This window comes from Manis pentadactyla, chromosome 5, assembly GCF_030020395.1.
Source record: "Manis pentadactyla isolate mManPen7 chromosome 5, mManPen7.hap1, whole genome shotgun sequence".
Taxonomy (NCBI): Eukaryota; Metazoa; Chordata; class Mammalia; order Pholidota; family Manidae; genus Manis; species Manis pentadactyla.
In genome coordinates, this window is record NC_080023.1 from 26042288 (window position 1) to 26065485 (window position 23198).

The following is a 23198-nucleotide window of genomic DNA, read 5'->3' on the forward strand; positions in this document are numbered from 1 at the left end:
TTTAATTTTTTATTAGAAAGTAATCCCATTGTTTCATAACCTCTGTAGCACATTAACAGTGTAGTTTTGAATTTCTGTCAATCTGGTGTTTGTGAAATGGTTCCCATTTGGATTATTATTTCACATCATAGATTTTGACTTACATTTTCTTTTTTTTTTCCCTTCCTTGCCTCTTTTTTAGTGGGAAAGGTTGATTAATTAAGAGTTTTAAATTTCTTTTCTCATTCTATTTTTCTCCCTTTATTCTTTTTCTTTTCATGGTACTCTAGAACTTTTAACCTAGCAAATTAATATATAAAACTCTAAAGTTCATAAAAGCTTTATCCTCTTTCCAGATATTTTAGGAATGTTGGAACAATTTAAACACCTTTCCTCTAATTTATGAAGTTTTATCATAAATTATTTCTTTTATGTTTCATAAACCCTCAAGACATTGTCATTTTATATAATTAATTGGATTACCCATATACTTACCTGTATCTTTATTCATCATCTTCTTTTTAGATCTCTCACTGAAATTAATGTCATTTTGCCTAAATGATCTGCCATAGAATTTCCTAGTGAGAAATTTGTTCTTGGCTGCTTGAAATTGCTTGTCTGAAAATATTCTGCATTATTCTAATTTCCTCCTCATGTTGAAAGGTTGTTTTTGTTTTGTCTAGTTCTGTTCTGTTTTTTGCTTATAAAATTCTCAGTTGACAATCCTTGCATGTGTCATGAGATCATATCCACTTGAATTTTATTAGCAAGCATTATTTCAGACCTGAGTGTGAAGCCGTTTCCTCTGCTTCTCAAGATGATTTATATTTCCTGCTTCCAGGACTGGGGACACTAACAACACAGAATAACTTCAAACAAATTTTGCCTTGATTTTTTTTTCCTTTTACCTCTTCTCTCCCATGTGAATTTAATTTCAAACTTGGCTTTTGATTATGACATCTCACAGGAAGATTTTCTTCCACTTATTTTTTTCCCCTCTACTACCAGCACAAATGCCTGAGACAGGCAAATTCCCCTCTTGTTACCCATAGGTGTAAGGATGAGGGAGTTGGAGAATGATGGGTTTCCTTCTGTTTCACTCCTAGGCCAACAAATTATCACCTTCAGGGTCTCTAGCTTTGGAGAAATCTAGGTGTTATCACCTTTTTTTTTTTATTCTTCATAAAGGTAGTTAGAAAACAAAGATCACAACTGGACAAACAGCCTTGAAGTGAAATCTGGCTTTAAGGTTTACTTAACTCTGTGAATTCACTTAGATTTTGGCCTTTAGATTTCAATTTCCTGGCCAATGATAGTGTCAGTGAGGTAAAGCATAATATATATAGCTATATAGCCCAGGGCCAGAAGGACTCTCAGGTTTCTTTTTCTTAGTTTTTTTTTTTTAATTTTTATTATGTTACTGATAATAGTTCTGGTGACAATGAGAAGAGCATGTTACTGATAGTGGTTATGGTGACAATGAGAAGAGCATGTTACTGATAGTGGTTATGGTAACAATGAGAAGAGCATATCAGCAGGGAAAGGAGCCACTAATGAACTGATCTTATTTTTATGTTCCTGCTTTTCCCCTATAATTAGGACTCACACTTTAGTCTGAGTAAACTATTAGTATTCTTGAACTTTTTCTAAATTTTACAGGTACAATGCAGTGGCCATTCCAGAAGTAAGAAGATAATTTCTGAGACAGATGAGGTATTTTGTTTTAATATTAAGAGATCGAAACCTTATTTTTTATAATTGGCTGAAGGAGAAAGACAGGAAGAATGGCTAAAGACAAAAGTGCATATTTAGAACAATTTAATGATGGTTTTAGAGTCATATGGGTATGCACAGCAAAATGTATCTAGTCAATGGCCTACTGTCCTAGCAACTCCATATAGTTTGCATAATAAATTTGCTATGTTTTCAGTTTTGTTTTTTGGGTTTTTTTTTGGCAGAATATCTGTATGTCTCTTTTCCATCAATTCTCTTCAAGATACCTGCTAGACTGATTTTGGAGCCACACATTTAATAGAATAGATGTAAAATGTTTTTAAAATTCTACCTTTGTTACTTCCTTGAGGCTATAGGGAAACAGTGGAAAAAGCAAGACTAGAAACAAAAATTGCTCTTGTGAAATATCTCTGAGTTTGAAGCCCTTGATTTCAATTATCTTTGGGAAAGTTTCAATACTAAAGAATATATCTTGATTTGAAGACATTCTTTTGACAATCATCACCATTAACAGTAGAGCTTTTAGCTCTATTGAGACACTGGAGAAATATTGGACAGCTTATATATATTCTTCACTCTCAAAGAGAAATCATTTAAATAACAGTCTTCCAGAATAGTATTCTTTGCCAGTCTGGCATTTGAAAAAGCAGCAATGATGCTTCAGATATGTAGTTTTAAAAATACACTCATTTAATTTTCAGACTAACTGAGGCTAGTTCCAAAAATTCAAGCAGAGTGGAAACAATCCTAAACTTCATTCTCACAGTACCCTGACTTCCTTTCTAAGTTCAATGTGACAACTTTGTTCTTTCTGTACTTTTATTTACAGTCTATACTGACACAGTACTGAATTGCAAGGTATTAATAATAGATTTACTTAAATTTATATTTGGAATTGACATCTTATATTACAGAGAATTGGGTATTGGCTTGATAAAAACATGCTCTCTCTTAACACTAGGTCCTTCAAACAGTTATGAAGAATCTGTTTTTAGTTCTTGCTAGAAAAATATAGTTATTTATGAAGAATCAGCTTATGTTATTGATTTAGAAAAAGTATGCAATATCAATCAGCATAGGTCAAATTGCTCTTGTAACAAACAGCCCCCAAAAATCTCAGTGACTTGAAAATCAGAGTGTGGTATTTCTTGCTGTCATTTATCCTCATTGGGGTTTGGCCGGCCACACTACTCCTCATAGTTATCTATGACTTATGACCACTATATCAAATTTTACTGGTCACTATTTCAGAGTCAAATGAGGTTATGCATCAGCCCTTCTACTCACAGCTCAAAAACCATATCCAGTCACTTGGTTATAATTCACGTGGAAGTGGGCCAGAATATGTGTCCTATCAAGTGCCCAAAAGAGGAAGCATCAGAAACATTTGCTGAACAGCATTTTATGACAACCACAATTTAACCTTCTGATCACAAAATGTCTGATTCACTTTCCTTTCTGCATATAATATATATTATTAATTTTGCTTTCCAAAATAAACAACTCATGAGGTCTAACCAATCACAGTATCACTCTAAAAGCTGAGGATCTTTGGGTGATAACATGTTGGTCTTTACATGGAGGTGATACGTGAACTTTTTCACATCATGATCAGATATGACTCTCCTTGACCCAACTAAATATACTCTTCCTCCCACAACCCAATACATAATGGTAAAACAAGCTAGAACTCTGCAATCAATACATTTAGAAAGGGAAAGATATGAGCCATGGCAGGTAGTAATCTATAGGAATTCTGAAATCCCTGGAAAAACTTTCTGATGTATTCCTACTTGGCAGTGAGGAATATTCTTTGACTGTTCCCTGATTCTGCTCTGCGGGATGAATCCCTTAGTCTACTGTTCCCTGGCTCTTTTTACCTCTTTCATAGATTTTTCCCTTTGTTATCATTCTTGGCCACATCTGAAATCAAATTGGGAAAATTTGCATTCTGAGTTTCATTCTTAGCCTGTTTCCTTTCCATAGAATGGTCATTTCTAGCCTTGGGCAGTCACAGTCTCTTTTATTCTAGGTGATGATTCTTTTGGCAGCACAATTCTCTCAATAACTTACCTTCTTAACAATTGGAGTCCCGTCAGCTCCCATGAGCCAGTAACTACAATCACAGTTCCGTTTGGGAACATTGTACTTTCTCTTGATTGAATCACATATGACTTGAACTTACCAAATTTTGTGGACATGTTATGCCATTTGACCTTTTCTTCAACAATTTTGTCAAAAAAAGAAATTTTCTGGGAACAACACTAATTTTTTCAGAGCCTTTAACAATCAGTATAATGCTTTTCCATTTGATATGATCCTTCTGCAAGGTAAACTTCAGTTGATATTTTTAATTAGTACTTTCCTCATTTTTTTTTTTTAGATAATTATTTTTTATTGAAGGGTAGTTGACACACAGTATTACATTAGTTTCAGGTGTACAACACAGTGATTCAACATTTATATACATGATAATTCTAGGTACCAGCTATTACCATACAAAGTTGTTACAATATTTTGACTATATTCCTTATGCTATACATTACATCCCGGTTACTTATTTATTTTACAATAGGAAGTGTGTGCATATATATATATATATATATATATATATATATTTTTGTGAGGGCATCTCTCATACTTATTGATCAAATGGTTGTTAACAACAATAAAATTCTGTATAGGGGGGTCAATACTCAATGCACAATCATTAATCCACCCCAAGCCTAATTTTCATCAGTCTCCAATCTTCTGAAGCATAACAAACAAGTTCTTACATGGAGAACAAATTCTTACATAGTGAGTAAGTTACATGGTGAACGTTACAAGGCCAGTCATCACAGAAGCTTTTGGTTTTGTTTATGCATTATGAACTATAAACAGTCAGTTCAAATATGAATACTCACTTGATTTTTATACTTGATTTATATGTGGATACCACATTTCTCTCTTTATTATTATTATTTTTAATAAAATGCTGAAGTGGTAGGTAGATACAAGATAAAGGAAGAAAACATAGTTTAGTGTTGTAAGAGAGCAAATGTAGATGATCAGGTGTGTGCCTGTAGACTATGTGTTAATCCAAGCTAGACAAGGGCAATAAAACATCCACGGATGCAGAAGATTTCTCTCAGAACGGGGGGGTGAGGTTCTAAGCCTCACCTCTGTTGATCCCCCTTTTTCTCACCTGATGGCCCCCCTGTAACTGTGCCTGTCTTAGGTTGTTCCTCCCTTGAGGAATCTTACCCGTCTCTGGCTAACCAGTCATCTTCCGGGGCCATACAGGGAAATGTTAAGTTGGTAAGTGAGAGAGAAGCCTTATTGTTTGAAAAGGTTAGCTTTTTACTTCTTTGCATATTTATGCCCTGTGGCTTCTATGCCCAGCATTTGTCTTGAGGTGTCTTTAACACTTGGAAGAATTATGATACTTGGTAAATTCGATATGAGGCACGAATTATATTTAAGGGTTGTAGTTAGGAAGGAAGAAGAAAAGTTATAGAAGTAGCAGGCAGAAGAAAACATGGGAAGATTGATTATTTCTTTGACATATCTTCTTGTAGAGTAACCTCAGCATGTATAGGTTTTAAACTACTAAGTAAATTGCGCACACACATTAACATAATAGGAGTACAGTTACGTAACCAAAGCATACCTGTAATTACCAGCCATTTCTACTGAAACCAAGAAAACCAGATAGGCACCTTAGGCATTTGTGAAAACTTATCTATGATATGGTGGATATTGTTCAACTGAACTTGAACAGTCTGAGAGAAATCAGACAAATTAAAACAACCCATTCCTGGGGACAGTTCACATCCCATATGTTCTTTTAACAGTAAATAGTCTGTAGTTGTAAGATTTTGGAGAGCTACACTTTGCAGTTCTCCTAATTCTTGGTTGAGTTCCAACAGTATAGATCCAGTCACATTTGTTGTTTTACTATATGCACAGGCCAGCTTAGATATCTCCTTCTTCATTCCCATGGCAAGTCCAGGAACTGGTGGGATGAGTGCATCTACAGCTGTAGCAGTGCATGGATCTTTGTTGGGGTTTTTTGATGATCATCTTCTGGCATGAGTCTTCCCAAGAGTGCTGATGTTGGAAGTTCTTTTTCATATCACATCTTAGTTCATTTTCTGGGCAGCCAAATTAGGCTTTGATACTCTGTATAAACACAAACAGACCCTTTGCCTACACTTTTATATGCCCTTTATATCATTGTGTAGAACTCATTGGAGGTCACCACACAGGAACTGCTTTTTTTTTTTTTATCATTAATCTACACTTACATGATGAATATTTTGTTTACTAGACTCTCCCCTATACCAGGTCCCCCTATATACCCCTTTACAGTCACTGTCCATCAGCATAGCAAAATGTTGTAGAATCACTACTTGTCTTCTCTGTGTTGTACAGCCCTCCCCTTTCTCCCACCCCGCCATACATGTTAATCTTAATACCCCCATTTTTCTCCCCCCCCCTTGTACCTCCCTACCCACCCATCCTCCCCAGTCCCTTTCCCTTTGGTACCTGTTAGTCCATTCTTGAGTTCTGTGATTCTGCTGCTGTTTTGTTCCTTCAGTTTTTCCTTTGTTCTTATATTCCACAGATGAGGGAAATCATTTGGTATTTCTCTTTCTCCGCTTGGCTTGTTTCACTGAGCATAATACCCTCCAGCTCCATCCATGTTGCTGCAAAGGGTAGGATTTGCCCTTTTCTTATGGCTGAGTAGTATTCCATTGTGTATATGTACCACCTCTTCTTTATCCATTCATCTATAGATGGACATTTGGGTTGCTTCCAATTCTTGGCTATTGTAAATAGTGCTGCGATAAACATAGGGGTGCATTGGTCTTTCTCATACTTGATTGCTGCATTCTTAGGGTAACTTCCTAGGAGTGCAATTCCTGGGTCAAATGGTAAGTCTGTTTTGAGCATTTTGATGTACCTCCATACTGCTTTCCACAATGGTTGAACTAATTTACATTCCCACCAGCAGTGTAGGAGGGTTCCCCTTTCTCCACAGCCCCGCCAACATTTGTTGTTGTTTGTCTTTTGGATGTTGGCCATCCTTACTGGTGTGAGGTGATACCTCATTGTAGTTTTAATTTGCATTTCTCTGATAATTAGCGATGTGGAGCATCTTTTCATGTGTCTTTTGGCCATCTGTATTTCTTTTTTGGAGAACTGTCTGTTCAGTTCCTCTGCCCATTTTTTAATTGGGTTATTTGTTTTTCGTTTGTTGAGGCATGTGAGCTCTTTATATATTATGGATGTCAAGCCTTTATCGGATGTGTCATTTTCAAATATATTCTCTCATACTGTAGGGTTCCTTTTTGTTCTAATGATGGTGTCTTTTGCTGTACAGAAGCTTTTCAGCTTAATATAGTCCCACTTGTTCATTTTTGCTGTTGTTTTCCTTGCCCGGGGAGATATGTTCAAGAAGAGGTCACTCATGTTTATGTCTAAGAGGTTTTTGCCTAAGTTTTCTTCCAAGAGTTTAATGGTTTCATGACTTACATTCAGGTCTTTGATCCATTTTGAGTTTACTTTTGTATATGGGGTTAGACAGTGATCCAGTTTCATTCTCCTACATGTAGCTGTCCAGTTTTGCCAGCCCCATCTGTTGAAGAGACTGTCATTTTGCCATTGTATGTCCATGGCTCCTTTATCAAATATTAATTGAGCATATATGTCTGGGTTAATGTCTGGATTCTCTAGTCTGTTCCATTGGTCTGTGACTCTGTTCTTGTGCCAGTACCAAATTGTCTTGATTACTATGGCTTTATTCTTCTCTCTCAGGATTGCTTTGGCTATTCGGGGTCTTTGGTGGTTCCATATGAATTTTTGAATTATTTGTTCCAGTTCATTGAAGAATGTTGCTGGTAGTTTCATAGGGATTGCATCAAATCTGTATATTGCTTTGGGCAGGATGGCCATTTTGACGATATTAATTCTTCCTAGCCATGAGCATGGGATGCTTTTCCAACTGTTATTGTCCCCTTTAATTTCTCTTAAGAGTGACTTGTAGTTTTCAGAGTATAAGTCTTTCACTTCTTTGGTTAGGTTTATTCCTAGGTATTTTATTTTTTTTGACGCAATTGTGAATGGAGTTGTTTTCCTGATTTCTCTTTCTGTTGGTTCATTGTTAGTGTATAGGAAAGCCACAGATTTCTGTGTGTTGATTTTGTATCCTGCAACTTTGCTGTATTCCGATATCAGTTCTAGTAGTTCTGGGGTGGAGTCTTTAGGGTTTTTTATGTACAGTATCATGTCATCTGCAAATAGTGACAGTTTAACTTCTTCTTTACCAATCTGGATTCCTTGTATTTTTTTGTTTTGTCTGATTGCCGTGGCTAGGTCCTCCAGTACTATGTTAAATAACAGTCGGGAGAGTGGGCATCCCTGTCTAGTTCCCGATCTCAGAGGAAAAGCTTTCAGCTTCTCGTTGTTCAATATGATGTTGGCTGTGGGTTTTTCATAGATGGCCTTTATTATGTTGAGGTACTTGACCTCTATTCCCATTTTGCTGAAAGTTTTTATCATGAATGGATGTTGAACTATGTCGAATGCTTTTTCAGCATCTATGGAGTTGATCATGTGGTTTTTGTCTTTCTTTTTGTTGATGTGGTGGATGATGTTGATAGACTTTTGAATGTTGTGCCATCCTTGCATCCCTGAGATGAATCCCACTTGGTCATTTTGTACGATCTTTTTGATGTATTTTTGAATTCGGTTTGCTAATATTTTGTTGAGTATTTTTGCATCTATGTTCATCAGGGATATTGGTCTGTAGTTTTCTTTTTTGGTGTGGTCTTTGCCTGGTTTTGGTATTAGGGTGATGTTAGCTTCATAGAATGAGTTTGGGAGTATACCCTCCTCTTCTACTTTTTGGAAAACTTTAAGGAGAATGGGTATTATGTCTTCCCTGTATGTCTGATAAAAGTCTGAGGTAAATCCATCTGGCCCAGGGGTTTTGTTCTTTGGTAGTTTTTTGATTACCGCTTCAATTTCGTTGCTGGTAATTGGTCTGTTTAGATTTTCTGTTTCTTTCTGGGTCAGTCTTGGAAGGTTGTATTTTTCTAGGAAGTTGTCCATTTCTCCTAGGTTTCCCAGCTTGTTAGCATATAGGTTTTCATAGTAGTCTCTAATAATTCTGTGTATTTCTGTGGGGTCCGTCATGACTTTTCCTTTCTCGTTTCTGATACTGTTGATTTGTGTTGACTCTCTCTTCCTCTCAATAAGTCTGGCTAGAGGCTTATCTATTTTGTTTATTTCTTGAAGAACCAGCTCTTGGTATCATTGATTTTTGCTATTGTTTTATTCTTCTCAATATTATTTATTTCTTCTCTGATCTTTATTATGTCCCTCCTTCTGCTGACCTTAGGTCTCATTTGTTCTTCTTTTTCCAATCTCGATAATTGTGACATTAGACCATTCATTTGGGATTGTTCTTCCTTTTATAAATATGCTTGGATTGCTATATACTTTCCTCTTAAGACTGCTTTTGCTGCATACCACAGAAGTTGGGGCTTAGTGTTGTTGTTGTCATTTGTTTCCATATATTGCTGGATCTCCATTTTGATTTGGTCATTGATCCATTGATTATTTAGGAGTGTGTTGTTAAGCCTCCATATGTTTGTGAGCCTTTTTGCTTTCTTTGAACAGTTTATTTCTAGTTTAATGCCTTTGTGGTCAGAAAAGTTGGTAGGTAGGATTTCAATCTTTTGGAATTTACTGAGGCTCTTTTTGTGGCCTAGTATGTGGTCTATACTGGAGAATGTTCCATGTGCACTTGAGAAGAATGTGTATCCTGTTGCTTTTGGATGTAGAGTTCTGTAGATGTCTATTAGGTCCATCTTTTCTAGTGTGTTGTTCAGTGCCTCTGTGTCCTTACTTATTTTCTGTCTGGTGGATCTGTCCTTTGGAGTGAGTGGTGTGTTGGAAGTCTCCTAGAATTAATGCATTGCATTCTATTTCCTCCTTTATTTCTGTTAATATTTGTTTCAGGTATGTTGGTGCTCCTGTATTGGGTGCATATATATTTATAATGGTTATATCCTCTTGTTGGACTGAGCCCTTTATCATTATGTAATGTCCTTCTTTGTCTTTAGTTACTTTCTTTATTTTGAAGTCTGTTTTGTCTGATACCAGAATTTCAACACCTGCTTTCTTCTCTTTGTTGTTTGCATGAAATATCTTTTTCTATCCCTTGACTTTAAGTCTGTGCATGTCTTTGGGTTTCAGGTGAGTCTCTTGTAAGCAGCATATGGATGGATCTTGCTTTTTTATCCGTTCTATTACTCTGTGTCTTTTGATTGGTTCATTCAGTCCATTTACATTTAGATTGATTATTGAAAGGTATGAACTTACTGCCATTGCAGGCTTTAAGTTTGTAGTTACCAAAGGTTCAGGGTTAGCTTCTTTACTATCTTACTGTCTAACTTAACTCACTTGTTGAGCTATTATAAACGTGGTCTGATGATTCTTTATTTCTCTCCCTTCTTATTCCTCCTCCTCCCTTCTTCATATGTTGGGTGTTTTTTTCTGTGCTCTTTTTAGGAGTGCTCCCATCTAGAGCAGTCCCTGTAGGATGCCCTGAAGAGGTGGTTTGTGGGAGGCAAATTCCCTCAACTTTTGCTTGTCTGGGAATTGTTTAATCCCTCCTTCATATTTAAATGGTGTTCGTGCTGGATACAGTAGTCTTGGTTCGAGGCCTTTCTGTTTCATTGTATTAAGTATATCATGCCATTTTCTTCTGGCCTGTAGGGTTTCTGTTGAGAAGTCTGATGATAGCCTGATGGGTTTTCCTTTATAGTTAACCTTTTTTTTCTCTCTGGCTGCCTTTAATACTTTGTCCTTGTCTTTGATCTTTGCCATTTTAATTATTATGTGTCTTGGTGTTGCCCTCCTTGGATCCCTTGTCATGGGAGTTCTGTGTACCTCTTTGTCTGAGAGGCCATTTCTTCCCCTAGTTTGGGGAAGTTTTCATCAATTATTTCTTCAAAGACACTTTCTATCCCTTTTTCTCTCTCTATTTCTTCTGGTATCCCTATAATGCATATATTGTTCCTTTTTGATTGGTCACTCATCTCTCTTAAAATTCTTTCATTCCTGGAGATCCTTTTATCTCTCTCTGCATCAGCTTCTCTGCGTTCCTGTTCTCTGTTTTCTAGTCCATTAATGGTCTCTTGCATCTCGTCCATTCTGTTTTGAAGTCCTTCCAGAGCTTGCCATTTTAATTATTGGCAGTTATGTTTTATTTCTGTATTCTCTGTCCTTAGTTCTTGCATATTCCTCTGCAAGTCCATCAGGATGGTTATGAGTTTTGTTTTGAATTCTTTTTCAGGAACACTGGCTAAATCTATCTCCCCAGGTTCCTTCTCAGGGGAAGATGTAGCAGATGCTGAAGCTGTCTGGGTTAGTCTTGTCTGGATCATATTTTTTTGCCTTTTCATGTTGACAGGTGCTATTGACTGTCAGCTGGGAGGGCCAAACTTTTCACTTGCTACTGGCCTTTCTTTACTGGGACAACTGCGACCCCTATTGGCTTGTATTGGGTAATTGCGTGTAGGCTGGGTCTTTGTGTCTTGCCCGGCTGAAGTGTAGGAATTTTCGTTTCTGTGGGTGTTTTGCCTTAGGCCGTTTCTCTGTTTTCGCAGCGCCCGGAGTGGTAATGGAGGGGGGGGCGCTGTTTGGCTGTTTACCTTCCTGAGCGGTCTCAGAGATGTTCCCCAGGGGGTTAGTGCGTCCGGTTTTCCCTGTAATTTCCAGCCACTGAGCTGTGACCTGTGTTGTTTCCGTCTAGCTGTTAAATCCCTGTCCCTTTAAGACTTTCAAAAAGCACTGGCTTTTCTTTTTCCCATGGGCATCAGCTTCGGCACCCGCTCAGAGGTCTTGCTGCCCTGTGTCTGTGCTCTGGTGTGGGTGGCTGGGGCTGGGTGTTTAGCAGTCCTGGGCTCCCTCTCCCTCCCTCCGGGAGCCGGGAGCTGGGGAGAAGTGTGCTCGGGTCCCACCAGGCCAGGGGTTGTATCTTACCCCTTTCACCAGGCTCTGGGCTCTCGCACGTGTGGATGTAGTCAGGCTGTTGTCCTGTGTCTTCTGGTCTGTCTTTTGGGATTAGTTGTATTTGTTGTATTTTCAAAAATATATATGTTTTTGGGAGGAGATTCCCACTGTCCTACTCACACCGCCATGTTGGCTCCACCCCACTTTCTTCATTTTTATCTTCATCTCTTTAGGGTTAAGAAGCAATAGCTATTTCCAACTTATAATTTTCCCTATTTCTAAAATACCTTTATATATGCTTTTATCTCTGCTTCCAAATGGCCCAATTATTTACTGAAGTTATTTCTTAATTTTAATATCTTGTCAAATGTAGATAATACACTGGCTACTATCAATTCTGATATACAATCTTTTCCTAACACTGCAACATCATTAACTATGTGTTCTGACTTTCAAACTGTCTCAGGTGATTGTTTAACCAAATGTTTCTGCCACTACATAACATGAATTTCTATTTTTCAGTTTTCTTACCTTTAAATTACCCTTAAGTCACTGCCATGTGCACAGGCTGTATGTTTTGTCACAGAAAAATCTCTCCTTTTCTTCTTTTTTATATCATTCAGGATAGACTGACTCAATCCCCAAATCTTAGTGCCCCAAGGAACAAATATTTATATATTGCTCATTTACATGTCAGTCACAGGTCAACAGTTGTGCTCATTATGTCACTTGAAGACCAAGGCTGACAGAAGAGCAAACACTTTGGCTGTTGCTAGTGACCAAACCAGAATGAAAGATTGAGCACTGGAAGGTCATATTGATAATCAAATCTTTTGCCCAAAAGTGACATGTTGCACTTATGGTCATAAATCTTTGCCTAGAAGTAGTCATATGGCCCCATCTTCAAGTGAGGTAGGAAATGACTTCTCATTTTGAGGAAAGAAAGTGGGAGAACTGAAAACATTTGAGGAGCATCATTAATGTTGATTATTCATATATTCTGTGATGGTCATGGATACAAAAGGCACATACAGAATCTTAAAAAATAATAATGAAATATTGGCAAGATAGATATTATATGGAAACTTTTGTTTGAAACCAAAAGTTCTCCAGCCCAGAAGGAATAAACTGGAAAAGTAGACAAAAGCAGAGTTACCAAATTCCTAAAACATTTGCAGTTAAATGACAAGTTAATAGGTTCCTATGGAGATAACAGTCAGTGTTCCAATAGATTAGGAGGTATTTTCACATTTAGAGAACTCAGAAAACCTTGCTAGTAACTAAATGGTGATCTTTTCCACATTATTAACACTTTGACACCATTGTTGGAAACAGTAGGCAAAACACTTAAAGGTGAGGGTCAAGACAGATACTACAATCAAAGTGTTGGTCCAGGCTGATGGAAATACCAAGTTAAAAAGGCTAATTTAGAATATGGGAAACAGCTGTAAGTCATTCAACTCTTGGTAGCACTATGTTGCAAACTGCAAACATTATTGGTTCCCTGGGCATAAGAGTTTACTTCTTTTGTTTCAATTTATCATGCAGGCATTTAATACAATTCAATAAACTATTCTATGTCTCAGTGTTTTGGGCCTGTTGGCTAGACAACATCAAACTATACAAATAAATAAGAACTTCAAGTGATTCAAAGACTAGTGTGAGAATGGGGAGAAATATAAACAAAGTGATATTAATGTATAGAATGTGAGTGGGATAAAATGGCTTGAGTATTTACCAGTGAGAAATATTTTAAAGGAATCAGAAAGTGCTTTCTGCAGGATGAATATTTTGACTATGAAAGTGAGAAATGTATGTCAAGGTATAGCTATGAGACTAATAGTGGGAAAGAGAATCAAAGACAAGGGGACAAAGAATCCTTCCAGAGGTTGGGGAAATAACTGAGAGGTTATCTGGGCTATAAAGAGCAGCTAATATAAGGAAATACTGGGGTACAGAGAGAAGCTAATGTAACAGCAATATAAAATTAGGTAGATGCCAGTCCTTCTCTTTGCTTAACATCTGAACAAATTTTCCATCCTGGCTAACTATCTCCACTGTGTAAATTCTCACTGATCACTCCGCTTGACCACTCAAAGGGTCTACATCACATAATTTACAGTACAATTATAGACATTATTGGTTTGTCCATAGAAATTTGAATTAAATAATTTTGGCCCTTCTGATGGCTAGAACTCTCTAGATTTCATTATATGCTCATGTTACATATAGCATAGTATTGATTATTGATTAATTGTAAAAATAAATTAAAATTAGCATATACAAAATAATTCATGCCAAATGTACTACCTATTTTTGAAGTAAAATTTTATTGGAGCACATGTTCATTTATGTACTGTCTATCTCTGTCTGTTTTCATAATGCTATGACAGAATTGAGGAGTTGTGATAGTCTGGATAGACCATGTGATAGACCATTTGGCTTGCAAAATGGTCCATAAAAGGGAAAATTCACTGAACTCTTATGCAATGCATTTACAAATTAAAACAATACTTTAATAAGTATTTTGACAGACATTTTTTATCCTTGCAACCAATAATTCTATATCAGATATTTCCGTTTTGCAGCTTCTGAAACAAAGAAGGCATAGATGATTTATTACAAATTACTTGGAATAAGTTGTGTGAAAAACTGACATGACTGGAGACATGGAGTTAAAATGGAGTTGGAGTTTAAACATGGAGTTTAAAATGGATTTGGAGTGGCCACTGGAGCAAAATCACCTTACCTGCCATTGTTGTAACTGGGCCAAAACCTTTGTACTATACAAAACAGCCACTACTTTTAAGCAATTGTTTGAGAAGTCAGCAAGAGAATAGACATCTGGATAACAAGCCTGATGGCTGTAAACTTTCTCAAGATAGAATTAGTAGTTAATAGTTAATCAATAGTTAATCAGTGTATTACCCATAGTAGCTTAGCTCATTAGCTCCTATACAAAAACTTTTTATTTTGTTTTCTTAACTCATCTAATTATTCCTTCCTCCCTTGTCCTCATAAAACCCCATGATTTTACTCTCCAGGCAGGATAGTTCTTTGGGGTAACTACCTGAATCTGTGCTCCTGACTTACAATTCTGAGACCCTAAATAGGAGGTATTTGTTTTTCAATTTTGCCTCCTTTCCTTGGTTGACAAAGTATTCTTATGTCACACCTTTTTAGGTCACTACTGTCAAAAAGAAGCCTAAGAGACTATGGCATAATCAATATATATTTAAAATTTACTTATCTGTGTAGATAATATTAGATGATCAAATTGTTAAATGCTAGAGCAACTGATGTTTGCTAAGAAATTCTATTGAAATTTTTAGAAAATTGCTCTGTCATCAAAAATAGGATTCTATTTAGCCAACATGCCACGCATCTACTTCATTTTCCCCTAAAGAAAGAAAATAAACTTATAAGGAATTTATTGGCCTTGCAGAAAAGGTAGAAAACCTTTTCTCTTTATTAACACAGCTATTCTTATTGGTTTAAGCATAGCTATATTAAGATAAATGGCTGGTCTTAACATTTCTAGTAAAAGTAGTAGTTGTTTAAGAACTTCACAGATTCCAAGTAAGATCTTAAAATCACAGTGTCTGAGAGAGAAGTAGAAGATCTAATCAATAACAAAGGATAGTTAGAAACATCAGAACATTTACTGATAAGGGATTCCATGGACAGGCTGTAATTAGAATTTGTATTTCTTTAAATTTTGGTCCAAATTATAATGTCTATTATAATAATATATCATGTTTCCTTTAATACTTTAATCTTTGATTTTCTTTAAATATATGTTAAATAAAGAAATCTAATATTAATAACAAACAATACAGTTGAGAGAATAATGTTCTGTTCTTTATTAACAGTTAATTATTACTCAGAAAAACTGGACTTTTGGACAATAACATAAGTAGTATTGTGAATAGTTAAGTGCATGGGCTCTAGAATCAGTTACCTAAAAATCCTGATTTCATCTCTTTTTAGTTGTGTTGTCTTGATCAATTTAGGCATCTTCTGAGCCTCAGTTTCTTCATGCATAAAATGAATTTAATAGTAAGACCCAGCTTGTCCTTAGGTCATTGGCTTGTATTAGGTTTATATGAGATAATGAGCACTTGGGAAAGAATAAGCACTAAATACATGTCTAATTGTTGTTTTTGTTTATGTTGTTATGGTTTCTATGTACTCATTCCCAGTTTATCTTAATTGGAAGCATTATTCCTGAAAATCAATAAAGTCACTGGTTAAAGAAATAAAGCAAAACAAAAACTGTAAAACGTCAACTCACATCACAGTCATGCAATTAGTTGGTGAGAGAAAAATCCTTGTATATAAGTAATCTTATGTCGAGTTCATTTTCTTTTTATCCTTAATCCACCCTTGTATTTTACAATTACATTCTTTTAACATTTGTCACTGGTGGTAGTATTATTTTTCACTCTAAATTAAACTTTTTTAAAACCTCAGAAATAAGCACCCAGTTGTGAAGAAGAAAGCCTGTTAAATGTGCTATACAAAAAAGATACAGCAAAGCAAAACTCTTTTTAACTTTAAATGAGATTAATTTTTCCACAAAGAAATGTATTAAAGCATATGCTATATTTAATGACTACCTATAATGAGAATAACATATTTACTATTTTCATCAAATAGTAAAATTTTCTTATATAACTTTCAAAAAAATTAAATAAAAAAGTGTGTACTGGAGTTGACTGATTATAGGTTTTTTCCTCACCTTGTGCCTTTTGAAGATTAAATGAGAAGCATGTCTGTATTATTTGAAACTGAAAAACATGAAGCACCCAGCCTTTTTCACATTACAACATATCAAGTCTTAACCTTCTACTCTTTAATGAAAATTATATTATTACACTGAAAAACTATGTAATTAGGGATAAATGTTTCAATACAAAATAATTTATTTTCACATGGATAAAACACACGCACACACATTTAATGGGGAACATGCTCTTTATGTAGTTTCTTTCAATAACTGGAAAACTAATTGATTGGAAACAATTAGAAGATTAATTGGTGGATGCTCATAGTTCATCATAGAGACATTACAAATGATGAGTATGATACTTTTGAAATGGGTGTCAATTCAGTTTTCTTATAGGAATCACTAAATGAGAAATTACATTAAAATAATCTCAAACTCCAGATCAACCTTCTTCTGTTGACATGCTTTAGCATGTGTTAATCACAGATTAAAAAAATAAAAAAGCAAAACAAAGAAATCCTTGTTGCATTACACAAGGGGCAAAAATAAATATTATAACCTCTGTAGTAAATATGGTATGAGAATATATTTGTATATCTAGGAGTATAAAAGAAAGAATTTAAATGCCTGATTTAGAGTTGAATTTACATTCTTTGAAGTATGAAATAAATCAAAGACAATTTTATGTTCTTTTAAGCCTCAAACAGAGTTCCTTCAAAAGAAAAAAAAGTTTATTCTAAAAGCAACAATCACATCCTCATTAGGTCAAAAGTTTGGCAAATTTGATGCCAAAAATTTGACATCAAGAACACATGAGATTTGTGAAATTTATAACCAACAAATAAAGCATCACTCTATAGTCACCTCTGTGGCCACTGGCATGTTTGAATATGATCTCATTTCTGTCAGGCTTGTGGAAGGGAGGAAGGCAAAATAATTACAGTTTTCTTTGCTAATCCAAGCAAATCTTAAAAAAGAAAAAAAGAGGCAGCTTTCTATGCTATATGTTTGGATATAGAACACATGTATTTGCCATTGATTTGAATCATGACTTTCTTTTTTAATTTATTAAGATTTTGTATTTTTAGAGCAGTTTTAGGTTCAGAGCAAAATTGAGTGGAAGGTACAGAGATTTTCTATATGCCCCTGTCCCCACACATGGCTAGCCATCCTACTATCGCTTCCCCCACCAGAGAGGTACATTTGGCACAACTGATGAATCTACAGTGATGTAACAATAATCACCCGAAGTCCACAGTTTCCTTTACAGTTCACTCTTGGTCTTCTGCCTTCTGTAGACTTGGATAAATGTATAATAACATATAGCCAATTATGGTACCATATATAATATTTTCACTCCCCTTAACATCCTCTGTGTTCCATCAAGTCATGCTGCCTCACTCCCAATGCTTGGCAAACACTGATCTTTTTTTGTCTCCATAGTTTTGCATTTTCCAGAATGTCATATAGTTGACATTATACATACAAACTCTTTAGAGTGGCTTTTTTTAAATTTAATAGATGAAATTTAAAATTTTCCATGTCTTTTCATTGCTTAATAGCTTGTTTCTTTTTAGCAAAGAATAATATTTCATTGCCTGCATGTACTACAGTTTATGCCTTCATGTGCTGAAGGACATCTTTGATTCTCCCAAATTTTGACAATATGAATAAAGCGGCTATAAATATCCATGTGCAGGTTTTTGTGTGGCTCTGTTTTCAACTCCTTTGGGTAAATACCAAGGAGCATAACTGCTGGATTATATGGTAAGACTATGTTTAATTCTGTAGGAAACTTTCAGACTGTTTTCAACAGTGGCTCTACCATTAATATTCCTACCAGCAATTATTGAGAGTTCCTGTTGTCCCACACCCTTGTCTGCATTTGATGTTGCCAGTGTCCCGGATTCTGGCTATTATAGTAGGTGTATAGTGATAGCTCATTGTTTTCATTTTCATATCCCTGCTGACATGTGACGTGGAACATCTTCTCATATGCTTATTTGTAATCTATATATCTTCTTAGCTGAGGTGTCTATTAAAGTATTTTCCCCCTTTTCAAAATGGGGTTGATTATCAGTGGATGCAGAGTAAGCATTTGACAAAATCCAACACTCATTTATGATTAAAAAATCTCAGAAAACAAGGCATAGAAGGTAACTTCAACTTGATAGACAATATCTGCAATAAACCTAGAGCTAACATCATATTTAATACAGTAGTCTCCCCATCCACAGTTTCACTTTCTGTGCTCTTATATACCCTTGGACATTCCTTCTGATGCATCATGAGAAGCTCAACATAGCCTAAATGTTACAGCACAATGCCTGCATCATTCATCTCATTTCATTTCATCACATATGCAATATTTTATCATCTCACATCATCAAACAAGGAGGGACCGTTTGGGATGTATTTTATTATTTTAAAAGAATGCACAAACCTGCTTCTTTTTTGTTGTTACTGGAATGGTATACTGGAAACAATATTTGAGGGAAATATTGGGCAATTATCTGTTCAAATAAATTGACATTTCCTCTCTTATGTATCCTATGGGAACTGTGAGTTCCCATGTCAGTGCACAACCTGACCCGTGTAACTGTATATTGGAAAGTAGAAGTTAGGGCAGGTCACCTCATATTCACAAGCATTGAAATATAGGAATCTTCTCTTTCTGATTTTTGGACTGTAGCACCTGGTACAATCTGCATGACAAATGTACATCAAGTAGGAAGGAGATACAGAAAGACAAAAGGACCAAAATCAGCTAAAATAATATATCAGCTAAAATAATGAAATATTTTTTTTGAATACCAAAACCAAAAAAAATTACATTTACCATAGTTCTTTCATGTAAAGTGATATCAATTATAAGAATATATTTTATCATTTAAATTTTAATTGATTATCCTTCCTCTTAAAATCTTTTTTCTTTTCAAAAGGATGATGAAAAGAAAATGAATATTTTATATATTTTCCACTAATTATGACAATGAATTTATTGTCATATGAATATTTTATTGTGAAAAGCAATAATGTTGCTGCTTAATAAATGGGACAACCACAGATCTTCTTAGGCAACTTAAGTCACATTTGGCAGTTCATACTGCAATGCAGTACCTTTTTAAATATATGCAACTTCATTATATTTTGGCAGAAGTTTTTAGGGAGATTCTTTTTCTGACTCTTTAGCTAGTACACTGTGCATGATTTTGAGTTAGTCTCTTTAAAACCATATGTTAATCATAGGAGCACTTTGGACATTATGTATAGCTATCTATGGATATTATGTGTAGTAAGCCCTGACTAAAATACTGTTCCTCCTGTAGCACACTAAAGCTCTGACCCACTCCTCCAAAACTGGGTGTTGTAGGGCACTTTCCATCTGATCAGTGAATAAGACTTAAATTGTGCTGTGCCCATTATGTACTTACTTTATTTGCCTTCTGCAACAACTATATGACATGGCTATTATCTCCCTTTTATAAATAAGTAAATTGAGAATTTTATAAATAAGGACATTAGTAAACAGCAGGGCCTGCATTTGAGCCGATTTCAAAGCCTATGTTAAGACCCTTTATGCCTCTGCATTGCAACAAAATTAACCTTAGCATAACTAATTTAATCCCCTCCAATCCAAATAGAACAGAAAAATAAAGACAATGTGAAAATATCTTTAAAATAGTCAATGCCTCAGGAGCATTCATCTGTTTTATTTACATATGTTTATCTGTATGGGCTTTTTTTTGAACCAATGTATATAATATTTATTATATTTTGTTTGGTTATACTTTTTTTTGCTATTTTTTTATTGTTATTTTTATTTTGATCAGATCAAAAGAGCTGAATCGTGTTTCAATAATCACTTTTATTGGTTAGTAGTTATATATATATACTATTCCTCAAATTTCATATTCCTCATTTTGCATATGGTTTTCATCAAAACTATTTCATAATTGTCCTTAAAAATAGTAGCAGTAATACATAATGAGGATGATATCTATATATAAAAAATAGTTATCCACATTATGTTCTGTCACTAACAAAGTTTAGGTTCATATGTGTCTCTGATGTCATTGAAATATTCCATAGGATGCCATGACTGGAAAGATTAAGTGTAGATCTCCCCACACCTCTGCTCCATTTCTTTAATCTCTCAACCCCCCTTGTTATACAGGAACTTGCACTCTAAAGAAGAGACTGTGAGGGAACCTAGTGACAGACTCAGATACTGAATCAAGACTACTTTAGATATGCCCTTTTTTGTCCTTTGGTTTGTGCTTTTTGTATTACTCTGTGCTATTTCCAAGCACTTTGAAAAAAATATGTTGATTTTACCCTACTTTTATTTTCTTGCTTTTCAGAAATGAATCCGTAAGTAGTTAATAACTGTACATTTTTAGTATTAAAACTTTTTCATCAAAATTGTATTGTCTTTGAATTTTGTAGGTATACTCATCCAGCTATTTTTTTAAAATTTTGCTGACAAATCAATAAATATAAAAATGGGTTCAGGGTAAAGTGGATATTGTAAAACAGGTGCTTTTGAGTGAAAATTTCCTTAGATAAAAGATAACATATTTATGACTCAGTGGAAAAAGATCAAGCTATGTAAAGACATGAAGAAGCAAGTAGAGAAAAAAGTTTGGTGATGATAGAGGAAACATCATTTGGTAATATCAGAAGTTATTTGTTCAGAGGATTTTTTTTTAAAGTTTACTTAAGATGTCAATAAACAGAATAGCTTTTACATAAAGACAGTCACAAAATATATAGAATTATAACTTTCTTTTGGTTCTATGTCTGTCAAGAAAAAAAATATAGGTGAAAATGATGATGGATCATAAATCAGTAGAAGAGTTGAACAATAAAACTACAGGGAGGTTACAGACCAGGGAGCCCCCAGGTACTATGCTACACCAGCATATCTACCTTTTGCTGTGGATACTCTCATTTTATGAATCAATATCAATATCATTTTAGTGCACACGATTTTTGCTTCATGTTGCAAATTGCTAAGAGATATAGAAACTGATTGGCTTCATTTAGTCCAGGATTTTTTATTCAGTTTCCCATCTCTAGGGGACTGGGAAAGAAACAGTGACTGGAAGAAACATTATGAGCCAAACAGTCATCTCAAATTGTGATTCACAAAGTTATTGATAAGTAAATACTTGGCCTGCCACCTATAAGCTATATAGATGCTTCCAAGATGAAGGTGTGCAGTATATTAGAAAAGTAGGCCTGGAGTATGGACAAAGAGTGGAGGAGGTGGCACGCACAGCAGGCCCGGTGTCATCAGCTAGGCACTCCCAAGAAAGTAACTCAGCTCTTTCTATCCCTCACTTTTCCATCTGGAAATTGAAGATAATAGTACCCTGTAGTTTGTCACAAGTTGTTTTGTGATTTAATGGAAAGTCTCCATAGGCCTTTTGGCTCACTGAAATAAAGGCATTATTTTCTCAAAAATGATGAATCTATTGCAAAGGAAAAAAAGAGCTCAGAATTAAGATTCTTTATTGTCTCAATTGAGAAATAGGCAAGCAATTGGTATTAAAATTAGAGAGAAAAAATGTCTGGAGACTGCAGGAAGCTACTCAAAATTATGATGATTCACACATGCTGAGGCCAGGTATCTCTGGGTTGACAAAACCAGAAGTAGACAAGAGAGTTTTTTCTCTGTCCTTGTATCTCTCTTATAAGTTTTGGTAAAGGTAGTAATTTCTTTGGATGTAGGGATATATGAACAAAAATTGTAAGTTACATATAACAGTATACCAGCATCTAGGTCAACAGTAAGTCTAACAAAATATAATTAGGAAGAGTAACTAAAGTACAGATGGCTTTTACATAATTCTGATCATTTACATGTGAGCCTTTGCAATTTGAGTCTTGCAAATTATTTCCCAAAACAGTTTGTATGAACTTGTACCAACATTTCCTATGCAGTAGCCTCCCTTAATTTTCTATATTCCTTCACATATAAGTAGGCTGACAGAAGGCTTACAGTTTCCCTCAACTAGTTATCCCAGAAGCAATCATAATCTTGGAGACCTAAGATAGTATCAGGTAAGTCTATTCAAATAAGTCATTATATTAATCAAAAATTAACATTTCTTCGGGAATAAGTTAAACTCTTTGGTGTTATTTAGCAAGTAGAAGAAAACTATGGTTTTATGACTGTCAATATTTATTTCCCTCTCTCCCTTCTCTCTTTTTCTCTCTCATTCCCTCGCCTGTGTCAAGTTTTGAGCAGTAGGCATTGTTCTGTGAAATGTTACACTACAAATCAGAGAAGCTGAGCATAATTTGTTGAAGAGCAGACTTCAACTTAGTTCATACTTTAGGACCCAGGACCCAGTACCTAATACCTCTTTCCTAACCTATCTTATCCCAACCACTCTTAACTAATGTTAAAACTGAAAATGTTGGATGAGAGAGGATCTAGAGCAACTTGGAGCCATAATGTAATAGTGAATCAGAAACCCCTGGAAAAGAGGATGCGCTGGATCTGGGTGGATTGGAGAATGTAGGCTTCCACCGAGAACACTCCAGGAATCCTTGGGGTCATGAGAAAAACTGTGCTGGGGAGTGAGGTCTGTTTAAATCAGCTAGGTCTGCAAGCCAGGAGGACAGAGAGGACTGAGTATTTTTAATCCACTGCTTCTAGCTGTTGATGCCCCATCAGATAGTGTTGGGGAAGCTGGAAGAGATTGTTTCTGGAACTATCTATTTTCACTCCATTTTT